Source organism: Aythya fuligula, chromosome 9 (genome assembly GCF_009819795.1).
Source record: "Aythya fuligula isolate bAytFul2 chromosome 9, bAytFul2.pri, whole genome shotgun sequence".
NCBI classification, from domain to species: domain Eukaryota; kingdom Metazoa; phylum Chordata; class Aves; order Anseriformes; family Anatidae; genus Aythya; species Aythya fuligula.
In genome coordinates this window covers 24773350-24794655 of record NC_045567.1, presented here as the reverse complement: position 1 = coordinate 24794655, position 21306 = coordinate 24773350, and the positions used below count along the sequence as shown (strand labels likewise).

General features: G+C 38.3%; 1 protein-coding gene across 1 annotated transcript in view; it reads left to right on the top strand.

Moving 5' to 3' along the window:
- The window catches only part of RSRC1 (arginine and serine rich coiled-coil 1), a 140215-nt gene that overhangs the window by 7535 nt on the left and 111374 nt on the right, over window positions 1-21306 (top strand). The gene's annotated exons all lie outside the window — the stretch shown is intronic.

Below are 21306 nucleotides of genomic sequence, written 5' to 3'. Positions count from 1 at the left end.
CTTTAATTTAAGCTGGTAGAACAGTTGGATTTGACAGTAAGTTATATACTTTGCATTTGAGCAAGTGCAAAAAAAAAATAATTAATAAAGCCACCTTATTTTGATTTAACTGTAATCATCTGAAGACTTTGCGTGGATTTTGTCTTTTTGATTACTTATTTCTGTAACTTCAGTGCAAAATACTGGCTCAGTGAAGATGACACTGAACTGTTATTTTCTCATCTGTATTTCTCTTGAAATTGATACCTGTTTATAATTATGCAAATTTACTTAGTATTTAAAGATAAGTGGTGGTGAAAATCTTGATGAATTGAATTTTGACAAATTAATATTTTCAATAATAAGCATAATTTAAATCATAGTCTGTTGCGAATTGTATTATTAAAAACTGTTTCATACTTCTGTGATTAACAGAAGCTCGTTTTTTTTGTGTATTTTTCTCAATAACTTTAAATAAAGTTTATTCTTGGATATCAGAAATACTGTTAGCATTTCCTATGGAATTTAAGTTCATTATTTAGTATATCAGGCAGATCAAAGCTTGCTTTCTTTGCATCTGTTTACTGATGCAGAGGTTACCTTACTCATCGTCAGGTAGGTAATTTCGTCTGCCTATACCGAGAATTTAGTAAAACGTTATTTTCCTATGTCAAATCAGTCGAGCTGTTCCTTCTAAACATTATTGGAAAAACTGTTGTTGAAGGACGTGAGTGTTTCACTTTCTCCTATTTGTATTCTGTCATGACTTATTCACAGCTGTTCATTATAATAGTTGCCTGGACACTTAGCGCTACAGTGCTTTTGTAGTAGCAATTTGGTTATTTAAATGGACTGATTTCTCCTTGCGTGTACTTTTCATCTGAGCTGTGGGCTCTAGCTAAGCTACTGAGCTCTGTGTAGAAATACTGTAAATATCCACTGTTTTTATAACAATTCAGTTTTTAAAACAACGAAACATTAAAATGTTAAGGTGACAATGAAGGTGTTTTTCAGTCTGTCAGATACTCAGTGTGAGGAACTATGATAACCTTTTTTTTTTTAAAGCTCCTTTATTGTAATAACTGCTAATTGCATTGTTAGACATAGTCTAATATACTAATGGTCGTGTTTGCCAGACGGTTTACTGATGTTGGTTGTCACCACAATGTATGGAAATTATGCAGCTAAAAAACTTTAAATAAATTGCAGCCAGGTTTTTAATTTTGTGCCGGGGAATACTGTGCACAAATATTTTCTATATAAAATACACTGGCTTTTCAGTGCTACAGCTATGAAATACAGTTGCAGGTCAGTTTATATTGCAATTCACAGACGTGGATCTTTAGGGAAGATATTCATAAATAACATCCTAAATTATAAAAGAAGACTCTTTGAGGATGTTAAAATCATAAAACTAAAAGCAAAGGGTCACACCAAGTCCTTTATTGTTATTTTTTTTCACGTCTGCTCTCTGTTGTGATGTTACGCTGTGAAGCCACGCTTAATCTTGCTTCTGGAGAAGAGGTAAATGAGTTGCAGAAAGCTGCTGCTGGAGGCCTGTGTTCTCCCTGCTTGTTAGCATGGAGGCTGTTGCAGCAGCGCTGAATGCTTCCTTTCCTTCCTAACTCAAAATCTGTCTTGTGCATTTGACTGAAGGTATGAACAGCTCTCTGAAGGGGCCTGACTGAGTACCTTACGATTCCTCAGGCTGTAAAAGAGATTGTGGGGGACAGAGGGAATATGATGGAGGGGTATAAAAAATGAATGATGTGGAAAGATGATTAAGAAATGAGTGTTTCCTGTCTGCTGCAATGTAAGACCCAGGGCAAGCATCGAGTGAAGGAAGTCTGTTGGTTCTTACATATCCCGTAATTGAGATGTGGAAGCCCTTGCTGTTGGTTATTGTGGATACCCAAAATTTAATTGGGTTAATAAAGAAATCAGGCAAGAAAAACCCATCCAAAGCTGTTAAAGGTGAAGAGACAGTATTTGCCTTGGGAACTGTACGCAGCATTGTGATGAAGTGATTGTGGATTTTATATGAATTTGGCACCTGTCATTCATCAAATTTTTTTTTGCTTAGGGTGGGGCAGCTTATTTTCATATGTAACTTTAAAAGGTAAGTACTGAAGAAAACATATGTAAAGTAGCTAATAAAATGATTAGAAGTGGCTCATCCATCTTCTGTTAGTGTAGTAAAAAGCATGTCACCCACTGAAGTGTTCAGCAGTAGAGTGAAGATCTCTACGCTGCTCTTGTTTGTGCTGTTACTGTTGTACTTTCCAAGTATGGCCTGTAGGACTTGAGCAACTGTGAGTTTTCAGATGCAAATGGGACTGACACTAGAAAACTAGTTTCATGGTGGAAGTTAAGATCCTTTACGTGGTATCTGTAAATCACTGGGTTTGGTTTTGGTGCAAGCCATGCAGACAGTGCAACCTCTGCATCTCATAATAATGCCTCTTCTCCCTGCAGTCCTCCATCAAATTAAGAGAGTTTGTTTTTCAAGGTGCTAAGCATGTTTGTGGCTGTAAAGCAATTTTTTAAATGCTTCAGTAGCATAAATATTTCATTTGGATGAAATACTGAAATATCCAGCTTTAATCTGAAAAGCTAGACTTTTTCTAGTGACATGTAAAAATATTTTGAGCTTTTGGTAATCTAAAGTGACTTTTTTGTACTTTATTTTAGAAGATGAGAAAACTTGTGTGTATTATAACTGTTTTAGATGCATTTTTTTTTAGAGCCAAAAAAGTGGGGCTTCCTAGTAATGCTATAAATTTGAAGCTGTCCTACAGCAAGATAGTACAATGCAAATATGACTTAATAAGATCACAAACTGAATTTCAGCAAAACAACCAAGATTTACATTAAATTAGGAATTTTAAAACCGATTTAGTTTGTTTTACTGAGCATTTGCTTAATAACATTTTGCCTTCTTGCAATCTTTTTAAAGACAATAATTCGTCTGTGAAATGCAGGCACATCCTCAGTAGAAAAATTGAAAGCAACAGCTCACTTTCTGAAACCACACATATAGTGATATAAAGAAATATTTCAGCTCTACGAAATTTAATAAATCATCCCATTTCCTAATTTGATCATATTAGATGCTGATGTGGAAGAAGCATTTCAAATACCATCTCCTCATTAATATACATCAGTCTGGGGAATAGAATGGAATACTTTATGCAGAGATGTCACAGTTACTGTTTCTTAGTTTACTAAGTGGAACAGGTTGATGTGATACTGGGTGCTATTTGTCAATGTCTTGCTAAAATGGTTTGGGTCGAGTTATGGAGTCCAGAAAGACGGCGGCTGATAAATCAAAAGTGGATTGAGTGGACAGGAGGCAGTGATTGATACTGTGACAGGATATGAAGAAAGGAATCTTGATACAAGCATGCATGATATTGAATATGAGAAGGAAAATGGCCCTGGAGTATGGATATTATTCAAGGAAATGAGAATAATAATATCATCTTGAAATTATTGCTGGGTGAAGATTAGGATAGTTCTTATTAGAATATTATGCTTCTCTGGAATGGAGAAACTCAGGTTCCACATAATTTGTATGTAACTGGGGTCTTGTTAATATTTTCTGAGTTTTCACTGCAATTGTTCTGCAAGTTAATTATGGATGGAAAATACTTATTTTACATCACAGCTCCTGACTTCAATCTTTTAATTCACGTAGCTTGAAATAGAATTAACCAAAAGATGTTAACCTTTATTCCTTGATTTCATACAATTCTGTGATTATAGAGTATTTCCCTGTAATTGCCTTTAAATATGCAAGTTTGTTTTTTATTGTCTGCCAAGTGCTTTTGGCTTTCCCTGTTATGTTAAACTGAAACCTGCTGTCTTGAAATATCTTTAACAGTTCAACTTAGGGTGTTACGGTAAGTTAGTACATCTATAGATAATCTTAGAAGAGGAAACAGAGCACGTAAGGCAGTCCTGTTTGTAAAATTGATGCATTTGGACAGTCAGTGAAGGAAGTGTCTGATCAGTGGCTGTTTTGTGTTGGTGGGGGTGGGAACATGGTTATGTTACGTGAGACGTTATTTCCTTAGCTTTCTTCTAGTCTAATTGATTTAATTTTGAAATAAGTGCATCTTGTTGCTGCCGAGTGGCAGGGCGACCCATTGTGTATGGATGGCTTTGGGACAGAGTTGGGTTTTGGTAGCAAAAAGCAGATTGTTGATGGAAGTTGCCATTATCCTAGCAACGGAAACCAGAATTATCTTACATCCATCCCTCACAGCTCACCAGAATTACTCAGTTTTAGTACTCACCATTTGCACTATTTAGTGTGGCAGTATGAACGTGCTAGGTTCTTCCAAATAAAGCCTATCAGAGCTTACAGCTGATAACAGAGGTTGGATCAAGACATAATCTTTACTAACGTGCATAAATTTTGAGTTTGAGGGGATAGTCTCCATTATGAACAACTTTGGCAAGAGTTTTCTGCTAACTGCATCAGCCTGAAAAGATGATAAAGGTTCTTAGGAGAGAGGGAGATGAAAGGGATATATGTTTGGAGGTAGGCATTAATGTCAGCAGCAACGTGTGGCAGAAGGGATAATGACAGACAAAGCAAAATTGCGAGGGGTCTCACAGATCAGGCTGAGCTGATGGAGGAACAGCAAGAAGTAGGGGAGAGTTTAATTAGAAAAAAAAAAAAAAAAAGGATGGAATGGCTCGAGTAGTGTTCAAAAAGCATCACATACATAAGATGAATCGCAGTTGCGTGAGCCTGGAATCTTGATTCTGTGATTGAGTGTTGTGAAGCAAGACTAAATTTCAGAATGCCACAGGTGTGGGGATTAAAGCCAAGGCTGGTTTCAAAGAGCAGTGCCTTGCTCAGGGCTTTAAGTGTCCGTGTAGGTGGTGATCGTGGTTCTGGGGAAGAGGGGAGTTGTAGGGAAGAAAGTGAAGGTTTTCTGAACTGACCAACCTACAGACATCAGACAGTGAGAGCTACTGGCTGGATGGAAGGGGTTGGAAGGAATTTGAAAGTAATGGTTTTGAGTAACAAAAGCAGCAGTGAGATGACAGCGAGGGAAGGGAGAGGGTACAAACATGACTCTTCCTGAGCATCTGCTGTAAAAACCAAGGAATAAGGACAAGACAGCTGCGAAAAACAAGGTTGGGCACAAATTGTCAGACGGTGTTGAAAAGCTGTCTTAATCTATTGAAAGGCTTTTTCAACATGACCGTCTTTGGAAACGGATCCAAGAATTTTCCACAGAGGAGCAGATAAAAGTCCTATAAGAAATCAAGGAATGCTATTTAATCAGAGTATTTCTTTTGAAATGTTTCATGGCCTGCTAATAACTACTGGAGTTACTATTTTTTTACTGTTTTGATCTGCCTGGGATATTTATTTCCTTCTCTCCTTGCTACACAGATTTTACACTGTCATGCAACTGGCTGCACAGACCCAAGTAATCACGTAAGGGATGAGAGCGAACATTACGTGTTTGTCTCTTCTCTTAGCGTTGGGAAGTTTGGGCTCATCAGTTCGTTCCAACAGAATGTGTGTTTAATTCACAAAGGTAGCATTTATTGCATTAAACTTCAAACAAAGACTTGGGGAAGAGAAGAACTGGTGGAATCAGGTTGGGTTTGTTCATGTGATCTTAGTTTTTTTGTGGATGGTAATAGCAGATGATATTTCTTCTTTTTTTTTCCATCAGTAAATCATCACCTGCAGCTTTTATTTAGGGTCTTGCTGCATTGCAGGTTATTTCACCAATAGTCTCTAAAAATAGCTATTTTCAGATATAATAAGTGTGCTTTTTTTAAAGAAATTCTAACAATTTGTCTACATGAATGTAGTGGAAAAACACAGAGGTGAAGCAGTAGCATTGCAGATATCCTAGAGCAATGACCCACCAATGAGTACATTACCAGGATCTAATTGACCGCTTTGGGAAATTAAACTTCATAAGGCAACGCCAGGGGCTCTTAAGTTATCAATAAGGCCGGCTAGCTGCTAGTGACAGTTGCTTTGATGCCTTTCATTGGCATATAAGAAAAAATATATATCCTTAAAAGATATGAATGCATGTCTGCTCTTCATTTAGAGCGAACTACTGAGTCTAATTGCATGCAAACTTTTTCTAAAGCAGTCCAGGTGTTACGCGCATAGGATGTGTTTTAAATGTAGCTTCTTATTTTTCTCAAACCTTTTATTCCTCCCTTTGGGAAAGGGTGTACTTGTGGTGCTTTTTTAAATTTTTTATTAGAGGTTGGTGGAGGCTATGGTTCAGTTTTTTGTGTGGGAAAAGGTACTCAAGAAAGATGAGAATAATTTGATTCCCCTTAGTGGAGAATTGCCTTAATTATTTTGATGTGTCTGTATCCCAAACTATTACGTATTTTTACTTTTTTTTAATCCTCTCTTCCTCCATTTCCAAAGCTCTGGCCATGAAATAGAATCTATTAGTTTTTTTTTTGCCGCAGAGATCATGTTTCCAGAGGCAGCTATGCAAATTAACACGGAGCAGATGTCTTAAAGATGCACTGGTAATACAAGACCGTCACTGTCTGCTGTGGTAAATCGGGTCTGCGCCCAGCCTTAGTTTCTAGATGCGGTTACCGACACGTGACACGTGAAGTTTGTAGAAGTTAGGGGAAGCAGTTTGCTGTGTACTTGATTCCTGTCTTTCTAATCCAGCATGGGAGCCACAGTACCTAGCTGAAAAAGATACAGGTGAAATGCATCTCTTTCTACAGAGAGTGGTTCACTGCCTCTCTTGCACGGGACTCGTCAGAACGTTATTCCTGGTAGGATTCTGACTCAGTAGCAGCAGAGTGCAGAAGGTGTCAGTGCTTCCTAACCCAAAAATTCACCCTGAGTTTTGCTGAATGTATCCAAGTCAACCTCGCTGCAGCTGCCTGTGCCGGGGGTGAGATTACAGGTACAGCCTTCACTTAGCATCCCTGTTCAGGATGGCTTTAGTGATGGATTCCTGCTTCTTCCACAGATTCCTTACCACATTTACTTTACCTGTTAATTGGTTGCAGTGGTCCTGCCCAATTATTTTTATACCTTGCTCTTCTGGTACTCTTCCAGTTCCACGTGAGGCAGCTGTAACGGGGTTGTTGGTCTGTAGCCAGCCACCTCGGATCAGGGCTCAGCAGCTCTGAAGTGTGCTGCGCTGCCTGATGCTGCGCTTTCCTTCAAACCTGAAGTTAAATATGTTGCTAGAAACGTATCAAGCCCTGGGAGAAATTAATTACCAAAGAGATAGGATGATGTTTGTCTGTAACATCTTGCTTCTGTTGCTGGAGGCTGCTTGGGAGCTTCCTGGGAGCCGGGACCTGGGGAGCAGTGCCCTGCTCAGGTGCGTTACGGTTCTTTGCTCCTGGCTGTGCTGTGTGCCCTTCATGGTCCCTCTGTGTCAGAGATGGTGGTTGCTGCCTTGCTCTAACGTTTGTTTTTGTGTTTGTCTATTTTTCCTGAACTAATCAGTGTTCTGAATAAATTTATGTACATGTCCTGGAATCCTTCAGTTCCTGCTTGTGTCAGGTGTGGGCTGAAGTGCTCTGCACGCAGTGAGCAGGACAGCAGCTGCCGCACTCTGCTCTCGATGCCTCTGTAGGAGTAAATCCTATCCTACAAAAATCAACTGTACTTCAAGATCCAAATAGGCAGCTGCCTGATCCTTGTTGGTATTCTGACCAAAGTGTGGTTTAGGGGTGAGTTTCATGCCAGGTTCAGGTGATTTAAGCTGGGCTACTGTGACGTATTCCTGGCTGTCCCTTCATCTTTTAGGACGTCGTCCTCTCCCACATCTCTGCAGGGAGGGAGTTCAGGGGTAGATCTGTCTGAAAGCTCTCTCGTGGAGCAGGGTGCAAGGAGCAAGAGAGCAGGGGGAGAGATGCCTCCACGTGGAGGATGTTGGCTGGGGACAAAAGGGTCAGACTTGGGGCATTCCAGCTGCAATCAGGTGAGAGACCCATTAACATGGGTCTGTGGCTGGGAAACTTTGGCTCTGTCAAAGTCAGTGACAAAGCTGCACTTGACTTCAGTGATTCCAGATTTTCAATTCAGGTGTAATGTTGCAGGGAAAAAAAAAAAAAAAAAAAAGGCAAGAAAAGAAAAAGCATAGTGTTAACTTCAGGCATTTGTAGAGCCTTTGTCTTTTTACCATCAAAGTAGGGCTTAAGCAAATACCTGAGCAAAATATTCTATTTAGGTTAAATATGCAATCACAAAAGGAAAAGACGAGGAAACATCAGTTTGTTTTTTTGCATAGTATAACTGGAGAGAGATGCATTTAAATGTCACGCATATTTTTAAGAATGATTTTTCAAGTATAGGAACAGGTTAAAAATACTTTAATATCTGTAGCTTAGTACTAAAATATTTGGGATGTACTTTTATATAATTTTTTATTTTGAATCTTTACATTTTCTGCAAGTCCATATATGCGTCCCTCAAAACACTGTGAAACACATGCTTCCAATATCAAATTTCCTCATCCATAAATATTATTTAAAAATATTCTCCAGTTGCGGTTTCCATAGGGTTGTATCGACTCCTAGTAAGGCAGACTGAAAAAATCTCATTGCCTTTAAAGCGATGCATTATGCTCAGCTTGAATAACTGATTTTAATTCTTTTTTTTGTAATTCTGTACTGCTGATTTGTATCAAAAATGGAGGCAAGGGCTACTGCATGTTTTTTAATTATGCATATATTGTTAGATATCTATTGTCTTCTATAGTTTATGCTCCTCTTCTGAGGACACATGCAGGGGTAAGCTGAATTGTAATAGAATTTAAATTAATCTGTGGTATAGGACTGAAAATCTGTTAGCAGCCTATATCAAAAAGGTATGCTAAAAGTTTTCCTGTTAAAGCTCTAAGCTTCTTGATTGGAGAATGGGTAAAAAAAAAAAAATCCTTTTCCTATTTTTCTAGCATATAGTCTTCTTGAAGTTCTTCCAAATTAGATTTTAAATGCCAATTAGGAGGTTGAATATACTAAAATAAAAGCAAATACAACCAAAATGGCCTCACCTTATGGCTAGTTAGGCTTTTTCTCTCAAAAGCGGAACCTTTGCTCTGAGCATGGCTTTGAGAAAGATATTCAGCTTAATGAACACATTAATTAGAACCATAACTATTTATAAGATAATTAGAAACGAAGCACGGTAAACTGGGCTTTTCCTGCAATTAATGGAGGATTAATTACTGGAGGTAATGAAGTGGATTTTTAAATGCATTAAGGTGAAGTACAGAGATGTGCAAGGCTTTGTGATAGTTGCATAATTATTCCAGGCTGTTTGAGCATAGCTCATATGAGATCGCTAATAAGCATCATTGCATCATTATGTATGCACTTAAAAAGACTTACCACCAAAATGACTGCCTAATTATTTCTAATTGGCAGGAGTCTGTGTAGTCATTGAGCTGTTTGTAGCCATTTTAAGGTTCATTTAACTATCCTTGGGGCCATGTGATAGATGGAAAAAAGCTTCAACTACACGCTGGCCTTGGCTGGCGCCGTTAATCAATTTTGGTGGGCTTCAGTTTGAAATGCATTTGCTCATGCAGAGGTCAAAACCTGAAGTAGTCCAAGCAAAGTTTTGCTTTTTGAAGCCACTTGACTGTATTCATTAGCAATTAGTAAAATAATTGTGTCTGTCACTATATTTGGATTTCCATATGACTTGGTATTCTTTCATCACTGTCCCTTCTTATAGCATATTAGCTTCACTGGAAACCAAATATTCTTCCAACAGACCCTTTTAGCAACTTCAGTGTAGTGGCATATGTTCCGATATACTACCTTTCTTCATTCATTTGTTAGCTTAAACAGTGCAGTACATTTCAACACAATCATCTAATTTGCTCCCGATTGATTGCTGAGTGAAAGTTTCTACCCAAGGACAACATTTTAGGGCTTTTAAGGGTATCTCTAAGGAATTAGTCATTAAGCATTAAGAGAGGAAGTAAGAAGTAGTCAAATCGAATTCTGACATTTACCAGAGTTTTGTAGTTAGGGGCATCTATTTCCAAGATGTTGACAGCTATGTATATTCAAGGACATCTTCTGGCAGAAGAAACCCGTGTAATAATTGTTCTCATTTAAAAACTCATTTCTACATGTATGTTACTACACCGGTCCTGTCAATAATTACATTAGAAACTTTGTGAATATCATTTGGAAACGACCTTTTTGATATGTTATAATTAGTATATAGTTATTTTATCTTACTATGTCAGATTTAATGTGACATCTGATTAAGTAAGCGTCTGTGAAAGTTTTCAATGAGCGCGTTGTCCTGTTAAATGTAATCACAACCATCTGTGGGATGTTGTCAATGTACATAAGCCATGCGGATAGCTTAAGAAAACACTGGTGAGCAAATTGTAGGCTAATAAAATAAAGGTCAGCATTACCATTTTTGTTGCAGAAAATGTGGTTCTAGGAACTTAATATTAAAACAGAACACTAAAAATAATTGTTCTGATTACGGTTAAAATGTAAGATTGAAAATAGTTATTAGTATCTTTAAAAGGCAAAAAAAAAAGTCATTTACTCATGAAGTATTAGTTCAGATGACAGACGAGGTGTTAAAGCAAGGGAATTATGGTAGCATAACTAAAATGTAAACTAATCTGTAGAGAAAGCTGCAGAATTCTTTAACATTATTTTAAGTTATTTTAATATTGATGCTTCTGTAATGGCAGTTTTTGTGGAAGGGTCACTTTTGTAAACAAATATTCAAGACAAAAAGAAATACAAGTAGCCTGTCTTGTTGATTCCTGTTAGGAATTGCATTTTATGAACTTCTGTCAAATATGTGGTAATGGAAATGCTGCTCCCTCAATAATCAGAACAATTGTTAGGAAGTAAATTTTAGCCTGGAACAGCAATTTTAATCCACCTTAGAACTTTCTGTTTTGGATATATCGGAAATTATGGTGTTAATCAAAGTTGTAACTGCTGCTGAGTATGTTCTTCTCTGATAGAGAGCAGTAGTGCAATAGGAATCACGTGAGTGTAGCCATGATGTTAATTATAAAACTGGCCACGGTGAGAATTTTAAACCAACATTTATGTAATTACCCAATTATTTCATCTGGGTGGTGTGGAGTTGGGGATGCTGGATGGGCCCCATCACCAGCTTTGCTTCAGAGCCTCTTCCTGTGCTGTGTATCCTCATCACTGAAGGCAGAAGGTGCTATCTGCTGCCCCTTGGGGATTTGCTTTGGAAGACCAGCTTTAATTGCATGGGGTTTTGTCAGAGTTCTGCTGTCAGGAACCTCCAGCATGCCTTGAGATGATGAGCTGCCTCGACCGGTACCTCCCATCCCTTTGGACTTTGCTGTCTTCAGGTAGCCATCTCTTCTGGGGTTGCTTGAATTTGCTGCTACGCCGTGCAGTTTCTCTGCAGTCTGCCCACTGCTGGGACAGCGGTAAATAGTGTGGGCTCACAGCAAATGGGGTCTAGAACATTATTTTTGTATTTTGGAGCAAAATACGACTGACCTGTACACATTGACATGTGTGGAACTTAAACATTTGCATCTCTTGTTTTGACTAACAAAAAAAGCAAATTTTGTAGCTAAAAATGTTCATCCTCTGTGAACTTTTAATGCACTGTATTTTAATGGTTTAAGGAGAGATGCTATTCTCTAACAAAGAAATGATGTACAGGTGAAGATTTTATTACTATGGTAGCTGAGGACTGCAAACCAAGAAAATGTAAGAGCTTGACTAAAAATCCTCTCACTACCTAAATCTTTTTCAGTATATTTTAAAATGCACGTTACAGAAGAATATAATAAACATCTGTTTCATTTTGAGTAGAGCTTTCTCCTTACAGGTGAGAGCTTTCAAAATATATCTGGGACCTTTGGCTTTCCTACTGAGCTAGAGAAGAGAAAAGTTAATATTTTCTGAGTAAATGGCTCAACAGAAGCAGTTTATGAAAATATAAAATTCCACATTCATGACCCTTCCACAGGTTAGAGTAATCAGTTTAATGCAGGCAAATTTAATGTCCCTCTTCAGCTGTGACTTCTGAAAGCATCTGTATGGACTAGGTCAGTTTGCAGCTGGCATCACTCATAATCAGCTCCCTTCTCCTTGTCTGGGCTTGAGACCCAAAAAAGCTGAGCTCTATGGTCAGGGATGGACTTGTTGCCAAGGAATCAATGTCATTTTCCATAAGATTTTAATTAGGGAATGTCAAATCACTCCTTGTTTTATGGTGTTTGGGTAGTGTGGTTTGTTTTTGTTTTTTTTTTGTTTTTTTTTCCTTCCCTCTGAAAATGAATTGAAAATGACCAAACAGGAGTTCTATATACAGCTTGATATTTTGGGGGAATGAGCTATAAAATTCCTTCCCCCCCCCCCCCCCCCCCCAAGGTCCTTTATTTCTCCACTACTGCTTCTTCCTGTCTGCCCTGAGTGTTGTGTTCTACAACTCCCAAGGAAATGGTAGAACAAACAAACCAAAAGTTATTGATGCTGAATCTTTTGTTCCATTTGTTTCACAGAATCATTGAGGTTGGAAAAGTTCTCTAAGATCATCTAGTCCAACCTTTACCAGTTTGTCTGTAAAAAGGATGTTTTTGTTTTGAAAAATGTCCATCCCTCAAAAATGGCGATATACTGAGAATTTAAGTATTTTTGGTTCATCACATTACTTTGTATCTTACTTTGCAAGGGGTAGGCAGCCAGGAGCTGCTGGGCAGGGCAGTGGGAGAACACAGAAAACATCTGAGAAACAGGAAATGTGGGGGAATTCCAAGCAGGTCTTCAATTTAGATCATCTGTTATTCTCCTTTATTAATTCCACATCAGCTGGTTATCCTTCCTTATGCCTCTGGCGTTAAGAATTTTAACTATCACATGAGGATACGGGGGTCCTCTTCTTCATGTTTCCAGTTTACTGTGTCTTACACCTCTGCTTGTCCTACCTGCTAGCCCCAGTCAGCAGGTTTTTACTAAAATCAGGGTATATCAACAGATTTCGAGCTGAGACTGCAAAAGCACATTGGATTGCAGCTAAGATTCATGTCCAAGTTGAGGGAGGCACGGTGATGGGAGAGGTTAGGATGGGTTGTTCCTCACCCCGAGTTGGAAGGGAGCCCCAGAGAGCTGCTGGTGAGACAACGGGGTGAAGGAGGACCTGGGGTGATCTGGTGAAAGGTTTCCTGGTGAAGGATGTGATTTAGGGAGTACGCCCATGCTAAATTAAGAAGATTGAATTAACTAAATAATACAGTGAAGTCTTGCCCTTATTTCAGGAGGCATCTTCATTAAGCTGGTCTGATCACAGGCTTGGTGCATCTTCTGAAAACAAAGCTTAGTGACCAGTGTTAGCAAGCTTCTGGCATGTTGCAACGGCGAAGTATCACAGATTGTCGGAGATGGCATCATCTCAGCTGAGGAATGGCAATGCCTTGATGGCCTGTGGTTAGCCAACGGATCCCACGTTACTTGTAACAGGAAGGTACCAGGCAGGGATCGAGCCCTCGGTGTGCTGCGTGCAGTATCGATGCATTTGAAACAGAATTTCACCCCCCAAGACTCTGTAGTTTGATCAGTAGCAGGAAACAATAGGCGTACGAGAAAATAAAGTTGGAGAGACATGAAAAACCCAACAGCAGAACAAATGTCTGCCTGACAGCGAGCCACAGGCAGCTAGCGTTGTCACTGTAGGCGAAGGGACATCAATGACTGCTGAAGGAGCATTTGAAGGTGGCAGGCAACTTTTCCTTGCTTAATATATTGGTAGCTTAATATTCGTGATTCCCTTTCACTTTTAAAATCTCCTGATCTGTTTCCGTGCCCTCCACCCCCGACTTCCCCACAGTGATGTTGTGTGTGTTGGGACGTAGCTGCTGGGAAAAGAGCTGCTGCAGCTTGTGTGGGGCATGTTAGAGGTGTTTTTTTGGGGTACAGCTTGTTACTGCACAGTCCTAGTGATATTTCTGATGGAAATAATGCAGTTTGCATTTTAATTCTTGCCTTTAGGTTTCAAATTTGAGGTGAATGTAGTATGTAACAGCTGCTGTTGCAGGCTTCTTGCAGATTCAGGAGGGCCATGCAGGGCTGGTTTGGAATTATTTCTTGCTTTTGCTGTGGTTTTGTGAGGCTTTGTTATTTTCTTTTAAAAGAAAAGAAAGGCCTAAAAGAAAATTCCATACTAAATCTTTGAGACTTTTTTAACATGAGAGCGTTATGTTGAAATCACATTTTTGTTGGTCATTATTACCCCTTTTAAATCATGACTAATTTTAAACAGTTTGTGATTGCTATCAGTATGTTAATATGATAACAGTTAATATGTTGTTTTATTTTTACAATCTTTTGTGTAACAGTTGCAGCTGCTATGATGAAAACACTTTTTGTTTGGAACGCTACGTGAAACTTTCAGAGCTTTCTTTCCTTTCCTGGAGTTTTTAATTAGTTGTTAGAGATGGGCTTTGGGAAAGACACAACAGGGTTGCAGGTGACTACTTCCAGGAGACAAGCAGTAGCTGCCAATAAGCTCATCAGCTGTGTATTCTTCATCTGCCTCCAGCAAATAAGCTGTTCCATGCTCAAAAAGGAGAATATTTAAAACAAACAAACAAAAAACCTCTCCTCCATCTATATTGCGTCAGTAAAATACAAAGTACTAAAGTAAGAGGCATCCAACTTGCATGTGAATTAGGAAATAATCATTGCAATTATAGAACATGTATTGAAAAGTACTAATGGTATGTACAAACTGTTGCGGAGTGTTTTCAAAACATTTTGACAATATCATATTAAATGGTTTTGCTTTTTTATTGTTGTTGTTCTTTAGGAGTTTCTAAAGCTCAGGAGTTAAAGTTATGACTTAATTTTTGGAGCCCTGATCCTATAGTAAAATGATGACTAATTTCATTAAATATATATATATATATATATATATATATTATTTTTTTAATTTGGAAAAAAAATAGATTGCATTTAAAAAAAAATCTTTATATATGCTTCATAAACCTAATGTGATAAAAAGGATAGGTGGAATACCTCCAAATCTTTTATTTATTTATTTTAAACCCCACAAACTTTATACCTTGCATGTGTGGTTATCACTGAGTTAAAGAGAAGACTTTCCGTTTTTTCTTAATTTTGAGCACAAAATAATGGTTTAGTTTGTTACCAGCCAGGTGCCAGTAGGCACATAGCTTTTACAGCTTTTTATTATTTTTTTTTCAGTTTATGAGAACAGTTAGTGTCCCATTGTGTAAGTTGATTTCCAGCATCTGTTTAGGTAATTTCATTCAGCTGTCTAATATCTCTTTGTGGCTATGAGGATACATAAATATTATACTATCTTTAAGCTGAAACCATGATTGGGGCCTCAATCTTAGATGTTTCATAATCCCAAGAAATAAAATAGCATTGTTGTCAGAGACAGAAGAGTAGAACTTACCTGTAAGTAATTTGAGCTTCCCAGAGGCGCCAGGGAAGTGAAAAAATCATCCTCAAAATCTTTCATTTATATTCCTTAACTTTTTAACATAATATCAGAGGTGCTGTCAAATTTACAGCAAATAATTACCTGGATAGTGATTCCATCTGGAAAATGAATTTGAACTTTTTTCATGGCTTTGTGATACAGCCAGATCTTCCTGTCATAGCAGATGCAGAGACACTAATGCCTGCATGATGTAGAAACAAATAATTTGCTGTATTTATGGAGAGTCCTGAAAGGAATCTGGAACCTTGTTTCTTAAAATATATTCCAGCTGTATCAAGGATAGAAAAACTGCATCTGTGTGTATAAATTCATTACAAAGCTTAAAGAATTTACTTATAAGTAAAATGTTACCTTACGTGTTCATATAGAATTCAACTTTTCCCATACTGGTTGTTAAAGAATAAACAAACAAATAAATAGTCTTTTCTGCATGATTAGACAATTTGAATGAACCTTTTTTATTATTATTATTATTTTTTTTTTCCTTTCTCTGCTGTAACCTAAGAAGTGGAAGTTCTGGAATTGAGTTAGAAAATCAAGGAATCCCTTTCTCATATCTCATCACAACTGTTTCCTTTTCACCTTGAAGTTGAGTAGCTTTTTAAACTCTGGTACAAATAGAGGGCGAGATGGATATTCTCAATTGATTCATGGCTGTTGCTTTCTTGAGAAAGGATGGGAATTTGGTGAGGGAAGCTTTTTTCTTATTTTGCTTTTATTTAATAGCCAGGGCAGTGCACTAACTCCCATTTCTTTATTATTGTATGACCCCAAAATTATTGGAAGTAAATACTGAATTTTTCTGTTCAGTCATAAGGTAGCAATGTGAATGTAGGGTTAAAAAATATCCCATTTGGAGGCAGTCTCTAAGAAAAGGAATAAATAAGAGAAATTCACCTAATGAAAAAATAGATGTTCTTCAACTGAATTTCCTAACTTGAGGTGGAATCTCAAAAAGAGAGAGGTGGTTGCTAGTCTTTGCAGAGATGAGGAAATGAATGATGTGACCCGTTTTCCCTTACTGGGGATGAGGCTGAGGATGCGCAGTTCCTTTGGACCAGTTGCATCCCGGGCACTTACTGACCTGTGCGCGGGCTGAAGGAATGAAGCAGGGGGAAAATACCCTCCTGCCATCACTAATGGAGTGGAACAGTTTCCAATTGCAGTAGATCGCTGGGAGCTGTTCACACAGCTGTTCTCCCTGCCCAGATCCCCGACAGCACACTTCATTACACTTCCTTTGGCCACAGCTGCTCCCACAGCCCTGCCTCTGCAGAAAAAGCCTGTTGGAAAATAGCACGCAGAGTTTTCTGCGCCGAACGCAGCAATAACGTGTATCCAATAGCACTGTGGTTACTTTATGTACCTCCACACGTATCTGTAGCGTGGAGCTGGCCGTTAGAAGCACATCACACGTCGGGAGGGAGCAGGGAGGTGCCCCTCAGGTGAGCCCTGTCAGCAGGGCCGTGACGCTGGCTTCGTTAGGCCTCTAAGCTCACAGCAACAACACCAGCTCATCTCCTTGCTTGATTAGCTGATGCTTAATCTAGGGTTTATATTTCTGGTTGTCAGGCAGTATTTTGTAAAGCATCTTTTCTGGTTTTCGTTTTCTGAAGGCTTTTGTTGATGTGCCCCTGACACTGGCAGGGCTGCATCCAGCGTGCTCGTCTCCCTCGCTTCTTGGGCAAGGAGCTCGCATGGCTGAGAGCAAAGAGCTGCTGGCAGAAAAGCTCAGTTTAAGTAAACTTTGTATATTGTTTTCCATCTGCTTGTTGACCTCCTGTAGGTTTTCTAACACCTTTGGGGTACCATTGGTGTGTATGGACCCAGAGAGAGGCAGTTGTTGTCAGCACTGCTTCCACATTCTCTCAGCTTCTGGCAGCAGGTTCCCTGTAGGGTGGCAAAGAAGGCTTTCTAGTCTTCTTTGGAAGTGAGCAGGTAGGCCAGAAGAATGAGAAGAATGATATTTGTGACAAATGGGCTGCTTGAGAACAAACAACAATAGCAGTGTCTTTTCTGTCTGTTCTGCTCTCCTGCATTTATGTGCAGCTCATGCCAAGTGTTCAGTAACTGTTTGGTTTGGTTGGTTTTAATTACAGTTTACTGGAAGTTTGAGTATTATTTCCTCAAATGTTTAATTATGTAATTAAAATGATTTATAGGTGGAGAATTGTTTATTACTGAACTAAGTTGATGCCTGCATCTGGTGAATCTATTTTCCCTGTTCTGCAAACTGTGTTCCAGATTCTCTGTTACTGTTTATATTTCACCTTGCATTTCTCCAGCACAGTAGACTATCTTTTGTTTCTATTTTGTTTCTTACCAATTGTCTAAACTGCTGGCTTGAAACAACTTGTTTCCTCCTAGTACTAGCCTCATGTCAGACTTTAAAGCTGCCTCTGCTTCTGCATGTTTTCATTTTCCCTCACCTTACATTTAACAATAAATAACCATATTATCATATGCTTTGTCATTACCATATTATCTATATTTAACTTCCTTAAATGCACGCATTTTGAAATTGCAAACTAAAAGTGACTTTGACTGTTCTATAGAGGTATCCGTATTCAAATTAAAAAAAAGAAAAAAGAAAAAAAAAGGTATTAACTTCCACACTTTAAACAACTGCAGCTGATGCTTGAAGTTATTTTACATTCCCCAAGAACTTGTACCATGATATTTTTTTTTCTTGCTCGTGAAGTTGAGTTAAACAAGAAACCTCTTAATATGCTTTGAAAGAGAACATGTCATTTTGCTGCAATTAGTTGTGTTTGCACTGTCTTTATTACCAATATGAATATCCAGGTTTGATGCAATGCAGTCATTTCATTGTTCTTTGCCAGACTTTTGATTTATTGCCAAAGTATTAGAGAGGCATGAATTTGTTGGGTTTTGTTTGTGGTTGTTGAGCTTATAATAAGCTAATAAGAGCTGTGTCAGCTGCGAGATATTTAGAAGAATACTTGTGAAGAGCTTGACATCTCAGAAACTTTCATTTGAGTGGTGACTGTTATTTGCCAATAAAGTCACTTATTTTTTTTTCTTTCCCCCTGAAACTTACCTTCAGTGCAGGAATGCTCACTTTCTTCTGTTTGAGCTTTCTTGTATTTGCACTCTAATTCCTCTTTCCATTTGAAAAATCTATCTCAGTGGCTGCTTTCAAATTGTAGTGTTTTGAAAAGATTAGATTGTACCTATAAGATATAGCTCAGTGCTTTAGTGCAATATAATTGGGGAAATACTAAACGACACTGACCTCATTTCCTTTAGAACAATGAAAATTAATAGTTTCACGTTTTATTAGGCTGATATTCCAGATGTAGTGTACATTTAATTAAGTGTAGTTTCCTTTTGGTTATGGTATGTGTATCTGCTTTTTGTCGCAAATTCTTTCTAGTTTTACAGTTTTCCACATGTTTTCTTTCACCATTTATGATTTTTTCAAAGCAGAGCTATAAGGATTTAAATCACTTTAGCATGCAGCAAAACAGTTCCCATTCAAACAATAAACGCCATTTTAAAAAGCCTTTAGATCTTCTGTCACTTCATAAATATAAATGTATAAAAACATTATGCAGTTGTAGTGCCCACCTGCTAATTAAATGCAGATTTCCTCAAACTTGTTTTAAAATCTGCTTATTTGTTTCAACTCTGTCTCTGTTCAGAATACATATGGCCCTTGTGAAACTAATTATGCTTATGGAGCAGCTGTTAAATTTAGTGCAACTAATTTTATCCAATATTTTACATTTTAATTGATTACCTGTGAAGAAATTAGCAAATTAACACTTATTGTGCAGTAACTGAATGGGCTTTTATGGATACTTTCAATTTTTACAAGTGGACTAAGTGTTGATGGAATAAAGACATTTCGTAGGATTTTAGATAGGAAAGTTATTGGTGAGCCTTGATTATCTGGTGTGAGAATTTAGGGATACTGAGTGATGCCAAGCATCTGTGTGTTCTGTAAGTTAGACATGAAAAGCAGATTGGAAAGTAATAGCTTTTCACAGAATTTTGGTAACATATGGGCTTATCTGGATCTAAGAACTCTTTGAAGATCTTTGAACTTGACTAAATGACTTAACCTTTGGCATGGTGGGTGGGTGTTTGTGCGCGCTGCTTTGGGGGAAGGGGGGTGCGTGCTGGCAGTCTACTCTCCAGCCTGATTTTTTTCCTCCAATACTTCTGTAATTGGAACACTTTGCAACTTGCTTTAATATTAATAATTGGGATTGAAAAACAAATGCAACAGCAATAAAATAGAAGATCTTTATTCTCTGCCTGATCCGTGGACTTTTATACTTGTTTACTTGTGACTTCTTGGCACATCTGACTTGTAGCTCCATTCCGTAAAGTTGCTTCTTTCCTTTTCTGTATATATCACAGGGTATTTTAATATTGATCCATGGTAGCATACAGGTAAATTCATCCATTCTGGAGATGGAACAACACTGCAGCTTGTTAGGCACAGAGTAGCAACTTCATATACTTGAATTTTCACTTTATGAAATGGTTTTCCACTGCCAAGAGCCTGTTGAGGTTTTTGGACTTAATATAGGACCTTAAAGAAGCTTGTACGAAGTATTCGTAAAACAATGTTTTAGGATTTGGGGCCTTTATGCAAAGAGAAAAACTTTATTAAAATGGCAACGTAGCGGGGAATGGGGCTGTGGGGGCAGGTCCTTGCCAGGAGGCTGCAGCCCCGCTCCTCTGCCTCCCCTCTGCCCCTGCGCCTTGAGGGCTGGCGGTGTCACATGCGGAGGGCAGTTTTGGTGATATTTTTCTTGTTGGTCTCGATCTTGTTTTCCTACTGAAGTTTACTTAATTCAAGTAGATGTCCTAGTGAAAGAGCAGTGGCCTTACCTGAGCTTGTCAAAGCACGATCTCAATTCTGAGGCTTCAGATTCTGCGGTTACCTCAGAGAAGTGGATTCTTGAGGACAAACATTACCTTTTTCTTTACAAGAAAGAAAGAAAGGGGAAAAAAAAACATACAAATGAAGTAGAGAAAATTACATGGGTTGCAAAGTGAAAGGCTTGAAGCTACAACACTCCAGACTTGCTTTTAAGGATGGTCCTAACTCTGTCCTGATGTCTGCATGACGGTGCCTGTTAATGCAGTTGAGCTACACGGGGAATCGTGGCTTCTGCACTGAGTAATCCTCTTGTCACCTGGTTCATTGAAACTGGTGTTGCAGAATTAGACATGGAGCGTATTAACAGGTGGATTTAATTAGCCCAGGCTGCACAAGATTGGAGATTCCCTCAGAGCTGGAGGAAATGAGGTTGGTTTTGGACATTGAAGGGTTTTAAACTCTTCTGTAAGAGGGAAGATACAGGTGGTGGTTTCTTTTGGGAGAACTTACCAGTAAGATAAAATCCCTGGAAGAGTTGAAGGCAGCATTAAAGTTGGGCTGTTCCTTGTTTCCTTTCCTCAGCTTTCCTTATTTATTTCGTCTCTTCATGACTGGGATCAGTACGTCAATAATAGATGCATTTCCAAAGTTGTGTTGCCTTATCTACTACAACTACTCAACTACTATTTGTAATCCATGTAAGCAAACACAATTAACTTGGACTGATTTTCTTTTAGCTCTAGCTCGGGAACATTAAGGAAAAATAATGAAAAATGAAATGTTTGCAAAAAACTTTGTACAATAATAGAAAACCCAGAAAAACTCCTCTTTGGAGAGAGGTACCAGGCCACATCTCTGTGTGGATCCATCACAGGGCGGTTGCATATGAATTATAGCTACTGTTTGTTCTACTTTAACAACGGAACAAACAGAAATCTAGGATGTGAGCACCCATCTAATCTAAACTGGATTTGCTGTT